This window comes from Pleurodeles waltl, chromosome 3_1 (assembly GCF_031143425.1).
Source record: "Pleurodeles waltl isolate 20211129_DDA chromosome 3_1, aPleWal1.hap1.20221129, whole genome shotgun sequence".
Taxonomy (NCBI): domain Eukaryota; kingdom Metazoa; phylum Chordata; class Amphibia; order Caudata; family Salamandridae; genus Pleurodeles; species Pleurodeles waltl.
Window position 1 is genome coordinate 1,185,209,958 of NC_090440.1, and position 12,735 is coordinate 1,185,222,692.

At 42.2% G+C, this 12,735-nt stretch overlaps 1 protein-coding gene across 5 annotated transcripts in view; it reads left to right on the forward strand.

Annotated features, from left to right (window-relative positions):
- Positions 1 to 12,735, forward strand: part of ARHGAP32 (Rho GTPase activating protein 32) — a 942,023-nt gene that overhangs the window by 602,389 nt on the left and 326,899 nt on the right. The gene's annotated exons all lie outside the window — the stretch shown is intronic.

The window sequence follows — 12,735 nt, forward strand, 5'->3', positions numbered from 1 at the left end:
GCCTTTTGCTGCCGGACCAGTCTTCAGTACAAAAAGCGCTTCTGCATGCCTTTCTTTCTCCCTCACCCTTGCCCACTCCCTATTGTTTACCCGCCTCACCACCCGCTCCGCCCATGCCCTTGCAGTATTTACGTTTTTTTTTTTTTTATATATGTATTTATTTTTGGAGCCTCACGTAGCTGACATTTGCTGCCCGGCCGCTCATTACCAAACGCACTTTTGTTCAAAGAAAATTTAATGTTTTCAAAATATAATAATCCATGTGGCATCTGCCATCTGGAATTGCTAATTGAAAAAATATATATAGCACATGCCTCATTCCTTGTGCACATGCATGAGAGGTGACACATGGGCATACGTCATCATGCATGCATGAACATACGGAGTGATTTGGACGTCAGGTGGCTATGTCATCAGGTTTTTCTTTTTCTCTCATTTTTTGTGTTTTTGCTGACGCTGCACATCAACAAAAATCAAAGGCAAGCCAGTAGGTCACTTTATGAGATACAGTGACTTTGCCGTGGTTGTTCTCAAAGGCATTGGGATTTCCTATTGGACTTCATGCCGTGGCTAGTGATTCTGTGCTATAATCTGGTTGCTCCGGCGCTTAAACTTAAGAAGACACTGTAGAGGTACATGGTTTTGAAGAGTAATTGAAAACTACTACTGAACTGTGCTTGCCACAAGGGTTCAGAATCATTGTGCTAGGCTGACACTTTACATAAGCATCATCAAATTGTCTGGCCAAGGTATTTGATGCTTGGAAGCTTTTGTGGTCTTTTGATAGGTGTGTTAGAGGTTTTTTAAAGCTCATTCCGTGATGGTAATTTGTATATAAGGGCTATTAATTGTCTTCGCCTTAGAAGAAAAATAGAAATTTTATTCAATCAAGTAATACTTCTTACTTTGGGTGAGCCAATTTTTGAAAGGGCCTCCCTTCTTAATATTCCAATTTGTTGTGTCGCAAGCAGCTTCATGTAGCAGCAATAAAATATATCGCTCTCCCACAGCGCACCAGTTTGAAACGTGAGCTACGTAATTATGTAGATCTAAGGTAAGGTGGAAATGCTTTTAGAGGACAAATGACGCCAAACTGGCATGGATAAGTGTATTTTACAGGAGTGGTTGGATTACGGTGAGCAGGAAGTGAAGCGATACCTGTGCCTATTTCACTTTTAAGTTTGTGACAGGGACCATGGTATATACATATCAGATGAAACACACATGAGGGTATTCATTTTTGGTGTCAGACTGAGATCAAATGTGCTGATATTCCCTTGGAGATGTGTAGAAGCTGAATAACCTCAAATGGTAGGCTTGCAGTAATCACTATGGGTACAGTGAAAAGTAGGCAATGACTTTTGGTCACTTTTCCATGTCATGCCTGAAACTATATGGTCAATAAGAGACTTTTAATGATCTTCAAGTACACGGTTTAAATTATATGAATATTTGATTCCATTGTTTCCTTGAGCTGAATGTGCATCCTGTAACAGAAATTTTCGTAACTGAACTTGCTGAAACATTAATGTCCTTCCCATAGTGATGGAGGCGTACCTGTAACCTGAGTGCCCACCACCTGCAATAATATCTGAATCCAAGATGCTAATTTTTATTGTCCTGGGCAAGCATTAGTCAAGGAGTTAAGCAGCACAAGTGCGGTAGTGGCAGCATGCTGTGTAGTAATCAATAGCAGTGAAGAGACCTTTTTTACTTGGGTCACTGGAGTGAGGCCTAGAGGCTCACTCATGTAAAGTTCCACTGCTGTGTGTGCATAACTCACCCTTGGTCTACAACCGGTTAGTTTGTAGTGCTGTGGCGGTGCATGTGTGTTATATACATGTGTTGGGTGTATGTGTGCCTGCAAATGGTACAATACGTGGAAGATGTAGTGCTGTGAAGTGGGTGTGTGTTATACATATGTGCAAGATGCAAGGGTGCCTATGATTAGTACAATCCATGGAAGATTCTGGGTTCTGTTTTTGGGGAACCAGGGCTGATTGGAGGAACATGAGCAGACAGCGGAATCCCCATCTCGGCAGACAAATCTGTGGATTGCTCTATTCCTGTGTGTCTTTTTTAGACTTTTAGTTGTCATGTTTGTCCTTTTTGTATTATTGACATCGGCATTTTTCTCAAAGGATTTGCAACACGGCCTGGACAGTCTCAGTGCTTACAGGTAATGCTCCATTAGATTCTTTTCGTGTCTGTTGTCAAAACTAGGTAGTTCATTTGCTAAATGTCACAGTGGACAGTTTTAAAAGGTTGTGAAGAATTAAGATTAAGAGATTTTCGGGATAAATATCTGATGTTAAAAAGATGCTGGCAACTTTAGATTGTTAGTTTTTCGAACTTGCTTTTAGAACCACTAGGAATATGTCCATACCTGTACCAATGGACTTTTAGGTAATACGTTGTTGAGATGCACATTGAAGAGCCATAAATAATATGGCATCCTCGTGACGTCGTGAAATCTTTAATCAATTATTTTTAAAAAATCATAAAATAGTAAAACATACAAATTACAATAAATATCAGTGTTAAAAAAAGCACAGGTCATAAAAACAAGATATAAATCGTTAACAAACATTAAAAAATCATTGGGTTCAAAGAAACATACTTTGTTAAAGTCAGAATATGCTAGAAAATGGCTTTTTCTCACCAGTACACTGCGTTTTTCAAACATTTACAGCATAGCATACAGCCGGCTCAGAAAGCATTCAGGGATTTAAAAAAAGGCTGTCCTGTATTGGTGGTAACTACAGGTTCTAAGAATGGGCAGCAAGTATCTGCGTCAAAACGTATCATTATATGTGCAAAATAGGGTAAAGTGCTCTAGTGTCTGAGGAGAAGAGCTGTCACATGGGCAAGTCTGTATAGACCTCGCGTCAAAGTGACCAGAAGGGAAACAAACAAAGATGTTTTCTAATTGAGCCTTTTGTGAATTTGGTTTAAAGGGACTTTGCCCATGAATTCCTCACAAGTGAAAGATAGCGCTCAGGCCCTTCACTAGTTTTAATGGCCAGATAGTCTCTCATTGTTAGTTGTACCAGGGTACCTCTCTCGCTTGCATCCAAACCCCACTTAATGTATAAGTCCTTAACCTTTGCACACTCTCCTTTACTCAAAACTTGGGGGGTATACAACTCCGGTCTGCCTAGCCCAGCGATTCAGCAGTACTCGTAACATAATTTTGCCATGGAATCCTGTGGCCATGCTCACAGATTAAGCAATCCATGATCACATCACGATTAAAACAGTATGCTGATTGCTCCAATCACCATCCACAAAAGGAGTGGAGCAAATGTAATTAAATCTTCAGCATATGTGAGATTCAGTTCTTCTTCGACAAAGAAATTGGTGCTACCCTGGCCCAGTCCTAACAGCCTTCTGCAGAATCTGTTCTCCTTTTGCTGTAGATTTGTGCAATCATGGTATCCCCATATGCCTTCCCCAAATGTCAAAACATACACTTTCAGCAGGGGTGGGATAGGTTTGCTTCGAACAGTAGCAACAAACCTAAACAGTGCTCCACAGGATTGGTTAAAGCACATAAAACGACAATTCTGCAAGTGAATGCCATCCATGAACCTGACAAAGGCGTCTACAAGACTTCTAAGACCGTTGGGGAGAGCAAGACAGCATCATCAGCATAAAGAAGAGCCGGGATAGAAGCAGATTTCACTTTAGGCATATCCTTCCAATTAGAAACTAAAAATTAATTAAGATCATTAATATATAACAAAAATAAAATAGGGGCCAAGACATAGCCTTGTCAGACTCCTTGAGAAAGACCAAAAGCTTCAGTGCTTTCCTCCTCAATGCCACATATGATGGAAACACTGACCCGCCCCCCCAAAAAAAAACTCCCCTCCCCGTATGCAGGGCCCGCAAAAAATTAACCAGAGAACTGGGCATACCCATGTGGGATAAAATGTCCCACAGTTCTGACAGGTTAACCAGGTCAAATACTTTGCTTAGGTCGATGAAGGCTAAGTAAAGTACCCCATTCTTTGCTGTGACATACTTCGCTTTAAGGATGAGGTTTAAACTTTGTTCTAGGGTCCCCAAACCTTGCCTAAAACGATACTGCACCAGACTGAGGGCTTCATTGTGCTGTGCCCAAGCCTCTATGCAGTTAAAAATGATACTTCCCACAATCGTGACTACAGAGTCTAACTGTGATATCAGTCTGTAACTTCAAGGGTCCTGTCTTTTGCCTTTCTTGAATACAGGAACAATAGCCACAATTTTCCTTGAATCTGGGATTTTTACAGATGCAGCAGTGCTTAAAACATTCTCTGCGAGATGGGCCACTAACTGGATATTGTCCTTATACCGATCCATTGGCACCCCATCTCGCCCAGGAGCCTTGTTTGGTGGGTTAGTCATAATGACAGTGAAGTCTTTTTCATTCTCAAAGGAGATTTCCCCCAAAAATAAAAAAACAGTGAAATCTCCTCTTCGGACTCTGCCATGGAGCTAGGTTCTGATTAATAAATCTGCCTAAAATGGGCCACCCATCTTTCTAGATTGAGGTTAGAGCTTAGGCCATCTGAGGAATGAGAAAGAACCTGTTTGTCATTGACAGTCTCCCAAAACCCCTTTGTGTTTCTAGTTCTGCATGTTAAAACTAGGCGTTCCCTCCCATCTTTCCTCTTTTAATTCAAGTATCCTTTTTTTAATTGCCTCTTTGTATTTTAGCCTCGCGTCCATAATGATTTGCTGGATACCTGACCTAGCACTAAGGGCTTCTCGGACCCTACGATTAGTTAATCTACACTATTATCAAACTAGCCCAATTTACATGTCCCTCTCGATGCCAAGAGATCTAGCATAATTGCTCTAGAGGATAGGTTTAAGGTTAGAAGAGCCTCTAAGGTAAAAATGGCCGGGGAAATGGTTGTTAAAAGGCAGTCAACTGATAAAACAAAATTAGATGCTATTAAGTTAATGCGTCGGAGTAGGAATATGGATTGCCCTCTACTTTAACCTAAGACCATTGTTTTTCTGGGAGAGACCAGTTATTCCAGGGGTAACATGGTAGGTAGAGCATCCAGCTAAGCTCAAAGGCAATTTGATAGGGTTATGGTCACTATAACAATTTATTTTTCACCCCTTCCAATCCTCCCAATTTTCTATTGACCCCCCATTTTACGCCCTTCCCCACACCCTTGTCCTTCAGGGAGAGACCAGTATACCAGGGAAGGGATATCAGCCAGCTAAGGTCAAAGAAAATACGATAGGGTTATGATCACTATAGCAATTTCTATTGATCACTCCCCCCCCCCCCCCATACCCCTCCCTCCCATACCCCTCCCTCCACGCCTCATCACCAGTGAGCAACGCCTTCCATTTTCCCGGAGCTAAAAACATAATCAATTGGAGAGACTCAGCCAACAAAAGTGGCGGGCTGGAGACCGGGATCACACCCTAGGTGCACCACACTGGAAGGACCCGATTTACATAGAGCCTTATACAGCCTCCAACCCCTCTAATCAGTCAATGTACTACAAGTAGGCATATCAAGCAGCAAGAAAGGTTCAGACACAGTGAAATTTGAACCCAATTTGGTATTTAAATCACCGCCTAGTATTATGTTGAAGTTGTTAAAAAGGCTAGATGATCTGCCATTTATGATTGACAGTACCTGAAAGATTGTCCCTATCTGACATCCTAGTTCGTACACAGAGCTATAACAATTATCAAGAACAAAATTACACTTGTTGGGTAAAACAACCCACAAAGCCTAAATCCCTCTGTAATTTAGGGTAATAGGAACAATTTTCAGGAGCTTCAGATTCGGATTGGACATCGTAATGGCCACCCGTGCTCTCTGTCTCATGAGGCCACGGCCGGTGGTATGGTAAGGCTCTCATAGCCCTCCCATGCAATCTCAGGAGCCCAGGTTTCTTGCGACATGACTGTGTCAAAATGATTAATTAAATCAAACCACTTTGGAGCCTATTGTTTATTCCCGACACCCACAATATTCCAACAGACCATCCTTAGAACTGAGCCTTGTTCCCTGGCCCCATCCCTGGTAGGAGGCTGACCACCTGCAAGTTTACTATGGCAGTGGTCACAGCTATGGCCTCTGGGCATCAGTCGTTACTGGCCAGGTCCGACGTGGGAAATAATCTGTTAGAAATGGAAACGGGTGGTCTGACAAACTCATCAACTATGGTTTGCGAACTCCAGTGCCCTGCCATCTTCCTAGTTGATATCAATATTCTGGGAATGCTTCCTGGCACTACATGGGATCAAGTGTTGAGCTACATCCGGGTATTTGCAATTGATTATGATACAATCCCATATCAAATGTTTAGTGGAGGGACCAATCTATTCAGCCCTCCTCATAAACAAAATTTGTTATAATCATTGATATTGAAATTTGAATATTGGATCAACCAAGTGTATATTTCGTTTTTGAGCTGGGGTGAATTCCTCCCCACAGGAGTTCAAAGACGATGTCATAATGGGAACATAGGGAAAACATTTGGGGGGAAGATTAAGCCGTGACTGGTTGGGGATAACCTGGATAGCTTGGCCCTGGACTCCAAAATTCTGATCTGGCAAGACATTTGGGTCCTTTGACCCCGCCTCCCCAATGCAAGCCCCTTTCCCCACTTTGAGAGACCAAGATACCCTCCACTTGTGAGGTGGAAGGCTGAGAATCAGTAAAAACCGTATCATGATGGAATGGATGTATGACCAAGTCGGGGCCGCTGGGGATAGTGGTCATGCTTGAGGACTTTTTTGAGCTAGGGAAAGCAGACTGAGCACGATCAGGGTTAACCTTCAGGTTAGTATGCAGCTTGGTTAGTGCCAGAATGTCACCTTCCAGGCTTCACACAACCTGTCCACCAGCGGAGTAACACAAGCAATAACAATGGATTTAAATTTGTCCGGAATACGTTCCCAATCAATATTTGGAACTCCGTTTGGAACTTCATTTACAGGTGGCTGGAGCAGACCAGACTTCATGGAGGAACCCAGAGTGTTCTTGTTTGGGTTCCTTCGATGTCTAGGTTTGCCCGTTTGGGTTTGTGCTTTCTTTTGGCCGAGGACCCACAGTCACTTGCAGTAGTAGTAACAGAGCTGTTAAATATTACAGTGGGTGGTGATTGAACTAGTATTTCTGATGCATTAGGCGATGGACAACAAGGAGTGAGGATATCCCTTCTCCTCAACAATAAGGGATGCGCAGTCAGGCCCAACAGTGGCTAGCTAGGGCTCTCCCCAGTGTGTAAGAATAGGCGTCTCTCTGCAAGATCATTTTCTTTGGAACTCACCACAACAGCTCGAGCCAGGAAGAAATCAAGCACGGTGCCCCCGTCTCTAATCACAGGTAGCTTATGTTTGCCCATATTTCATCTGGTTACACCGCAACAAGTTTATTTTTTTTTTAGGATTAGCGTTGGCACTGAAGCACCACTATCTGAAAGTCAAAGTCACAAAGTGCGGTGCACTTGGCTATTTGGAACTCATCATGGACTATCTGTCTGATTGCCTAAACCCGAGATTGTAGTGCAATTTGTTTAGGTTTCAGTTTCGCGTGTGCCAAAATCATCAAATGTTTTGGCAAGCAATCCCCAATATAGGTGCGAAAGACATTGTCCACATGATGTTGCTCATTTATTGTTTCTCTGCCATCCACTTCAGTTGCATGAAAGATTTACATGAAACGCATCACCAGCGAGGTTGGCATAAGGTCTTCGAGAGAACAATTGACTATTTGTATATTTGTTAGAATTGTGATCAAGGAGAACTCCCTTTGACGTGGCTTTATCATTTAATGCGAGTAGTAAATGAGTTGTGATATTAACATTTAATACTTTAAAGTGTAAGGCTGTTCACAGTTTATTTCAGTGTATTAATTGTACATGTCGGTAATCATGTTTTTGTGGGTGACAACCTAATAAAAGTTATTATGTATAACTTCTAGTAGAGATTTATGTAAGTGAGTCAGCTAAATAGCAATTCTAATAGTAGTTTGCAATAAGTGTGGCTCCATCACTGCATTTGCGAAAACTGCCTTTGTGTATAATGGTGGAGCCACCTAGGAGGAGTACATCAGATAAACTTGGGTAAAAGAGAGCTCAGTTTCATTTATAAAGAGACGGTGTAAGGGATGAGCCTGGAGTTGATGTGCATGCAGTTGGATTGAGTTTAATAGAAAAGCATTTCTATGAAAAGCACTAAATGCTGGGAGTGGAGAGGAGTGAGTAGTGAGGTGGATGAAGCCGTGCTGGTGAATACCTTTTCATGGTGTGGTATACAAATGAGGATGGTAGGTGGTAAGTGTTTTGAGTGGATGACTACAGAGAGCTGTCTGAGAATGGATTGCTTACATGGTGCGAAACAGGATGCACTAGGAAGTGGAGGCTGCTAAGAAAGTCAGGTGAGCCATTCGTGCTGTGTTTGAAACCAGTTAGGTTAGAAATATGTGATGTCTATTCAGTATTTTTATCATGCTGTTAAAGCAAGTTTTTGGATTAATACAAAATAATTTCCCCAATGGTAGACCACAGTCGAGCCTCACCTGACCAGATGTGCAGTGTGATGGTGCACTGGCAACTAAAATAGATAATGGCCGTGCCCCCCCCCCAAAAAGTGGAGATGGTTGGAAATTATTTTGAAAACTGATACAGAGAAAAACAGAGCACAACCCCATTAGGTGGTATAAATAGGAAATGAAAGTGGTTGTCTAGTGTTATGTTACTGACACCGGGACAGTGTACTGCTGTATTTATAAAATATACACCCTGGCTTCTGGTTGTAATTGTTGGAACAGGAACGTTTAGCATGGTCAGCAGAACGTTGTGAAGATTCATTTGAAAAGTGATCAGTTGGCACACCATAGGGTAGAGGATGTGGCTCTACAGCTGGACCTGCTTACTTTGGAACTGGGGACCCAGGTTTGAGTCTTGGCGTCAGCTCAACATGCTGTGATGATTCTGGGCAATCACTTAATTTCCCTGTGCCTAAAAAATGTGTCCTTCGTTAACGTAATTGGTGCTTGTGTAAAGCTCTCCAAAACCTTTGGGTTGAGTTTATGATATAAAAAAAGTGCAAAATCGAAATGGGTTCCTAGTGCTAGAGCCTAAGGTAGGGCCTGATTTAGATGTTGGCAGTAAAGGTCTTGTCTTTGACTTTTCAACCAAAAACCTGCATGTTCACTTGTCGTATTTAGATTTTGGTGGTCCCATGAACAAACGTCCGCTTTCGAACCACCATCTCCACCAAGAAACATCACTTGCGGCAAATGAGGGAAAAGTAGGTGCTGGCGTGACCTCAGCCACCCTACCCGCTGTGCAGATTTGGATGTGTCTTATCTCTAAGAAAAAAGTGGTGGACTGACCACTTCTGAGGTGGGGGGGGTGAAAACTCTGCGTTTTTTCCCATTCCACATCCTTCTTTCACGTGGCACGAATGGCCAACACCTGCCATCACTGCTGCCCCCCACCCATGGAGAAAACGCCCCCGCTGGACTTGAAGGTAGGAACTCCATGTTGCCAGGGTACGTCGGGACCACTGCAGGCACAACACACATATCACACACGTACACAACTGTCATTGTGCTGTCAGCATTCATTGCAAAATGAATGCTGGTACCATAATGATGGTGCACTCACACTGGACAATGGTGTCCATGTGTGTGCATTGCAAGGGGACTTGTACGGGTAGGTTTGTGCTATCTGTTGTGTATGTAAGTCAGTGTGGGTTGGCTGTTTGAGGTGGTGGGAGCTGGAGTGGGTGGTGTGGTGTCTGTATGTCACTTGCATGCAAGACTGATGTGTATGTTGTGTTGCCGTGTGACACATTCAGGTGAGTTTTGTGTGGTGGACATTATCACAATGTGTGTAGTTGTGCGTGTGTTTGTGTTGCTGAGTGTCTACTTGTTTTGGTTATTGTGGTTGTGCGTGGGTGCAGTGTCAATGTTTTGTCATGGATGTATGTAATTTCTGTTTTCGGCATGTATGGGGTTGCGTTGGAATTTTAATGGATGATGGTAGGCATATGTTGTTTAGTGTGTAGTGCAGGGGGACACATGGCTAATGTAGAGTGTGTGTGTGTCACTTACCCTATTGTACAAAGTCCATTGCGTTCCGCCACCATCTCCCTCTGTTGCCAGTCCTCTGCTTGCAGAGCTATAACATCTAAATACAATGGGCATAACACTGTAGACTTGATGGTCTTCTTGCACCCTTAGTATTGTATTGTATTGTATTTCAGCATTTAAATAGTGCTTACTGCCCCTGTGTAGGGTGTGAAGCGTTTGACAACCTGAGTAACATACTACACCATGTAGGCTGTGTGGTTGGAATTATGTTTTTGTTTTGGTCCTTTTTGGGAAGTGTTCCCATGTTCTGCTGGATGACCACTGAGCTGCAGTTATCGTGGTAATGCAGCGCATGGCAGTGTGTTGGATGATGAAGTGTAAGAGACAGACACACAGTTATATGGTTTTCAGTATTCTGTTAGCTTTGAACAGCTCTGCAGATCCCTTTATTGTATTTCATATGATATGGTCTGCTTAGCTGGTTACTGCTGTGGGTTGTCTCTGAGATTTTATATGGTTGTGGTCCTGAGCTGGCAAAGCTTGGGGGGTGGGGGGAGAGAGAGAGAGAGAGAGATATATCTGTAGGGATAGGCAATCCTATGATCATCCCATATGTGATACGTAAAGAAGCAGTCACATTGTATAGATATTTGGGACCTGCTGTGAATGGACTTCATGAAAGTCCTCCAAAACTGTACAATAATGTGGGACAGATATCTTGAATTATTCCATTCCTGTTCATTTTGAGATGCTTGTTTTTTTGGCTCTACAATGCTGGTGATGGACAACCCTTATAGCAGATATATATTATCTGAACTTAACAGATATACATTTCGGTTTGTTGCTGACTGCTGAGTTTTATCGATTTAGTAGTTTTGTGGGCGATATCAGTTATTCATGGAAGTACATAGCTATATAATGTTGCTGCAACCCATAGGTCATCCCTTTTTTTGCTTACCTGTATACTGAAAGCAGTGTGCTGGTTGAGTTGTATGCAGCTCGTGGGTTCTGAGCTGAAAGTTGTTCTTGAGGGTATGACTGTTTTCAGAGTTCTGTTGTCTGGCTGCAGGTGGTGCATTTATCTAGGAAAGAGGCAAATTTCCAACTATCTTTGGAAGTGTATATGCTCCTGGGTGCTTCAAATGCTGGCTGGTAGCGAGTTGCAGAGCTTGGCAGCTTGTACTGAAGAAAGCATTGCCTCCTATAGATTTCTTATGGAAGGTAGAATGATAAGTGGTGCAAACCTGGAGTGCAGTGTTCTGTTTGATTTCTATTACTTAAATGTAACTTGTGGGAATAGCGGTCCTTTAGGAGACCCTGTATAAAATGCATAGTGCCTTGACTATTACCCTTCTAGCTATAGGTAGCCAGTGGAGTGATTGCAGGACAGGGGTCATGCCTCCTCGGGTGAAGGCAGCAGTATTTTGGATGAGTTGTATTTTATGTCTAATGAATGTGAAATGTATTTAAGTCAGGGGTTCCAAGCCTTTTCTATGCCCCACACCCATAGGAAATGTTTGATTAATGTTTGCACCCCTTTCAAAAGTAATATCACATTTGAAGATGAATAGTCAAATTTTTATTTTTTTAACCACAGATTGAACCACATACAATACTGCAGGTGAAAAAATTGAACTAGAAAAAGGCACTTTTAACTCATTGCATAAAATGCAAATAATAAATTGAGCTATTAGAAAAAATTGTAAATAATAAAATCAATCCCAATTATGAACATAAAATTCGGTGACTCCTTGGTTCCTGCTTCTCATTCCTGATTTTGTCAAAAACGTGGAACTTTCTTGCTGATTGTGATTCGTAGGTCTGCCTATGGATTCAGGCGATTCCTTGATTTTGTCTTTATTGACAAAAGAGAGCTGAATCCAGATTCACACATGTATGTCGTTGCAAATGGAATGAGAACACAGAGTGCTTTTCCACCAAGCCTTGGGAACATATCCAGTGCTGATCACCAAAACTCCTCAAAAGTCCTGCTTTCAAATTGCATTTCAAGAGGTTGATTTGTCAGTAAAGCAATAAGATTTTTCTTCAGCTCTTCATCATCTGACATTTCCAGCAAATTGAAGGAATATAGATGCATGATCCATTCTTCTGCAATCTTCTAATCTCCAGCGGCAAAATATCCATCAAGCTATTCTGACGGCATTTCCAAATGAGTCACAGTTTCTTCACGCACAGTAGGAGTTATGAATCCACAATCATCAACCATCTCTTAAAGTGAAGGAAAGTTTGATTGCCTCTTTCAGTCCTTTGATGCCAAAGAGATAACGTTTCTTTAAAAGAATTCAACTTTTTTGAAAGCCTTCAATATGCTTATCCCTCTTCCTTGAATAGAAACACTCAGATCAGCCAGCATTTGGGCGAATTCCTGTGATTCTAATGCCCCAACCAGATCACGTTCACTTTGATTTCTTCCTGCAGTTCAAAGAAGCGGATTAAAGCTTGTCCGTGTGACAACCAACAGACTTCTGTGTGGAAAACCAAAACTGAACGCTCACTTCCTGGATCTTCACAAAATGATTTGAAGATGCAATGGTTCAGAGGATGCCCACTGAACCATTTGTTGATCTTTACACAAGTATCAAGGACTTTCTTCAAATTTGGAGGCAGTGTTTTGCTGCCAAAGCATGCCAATGAAGAAAACAATGGGT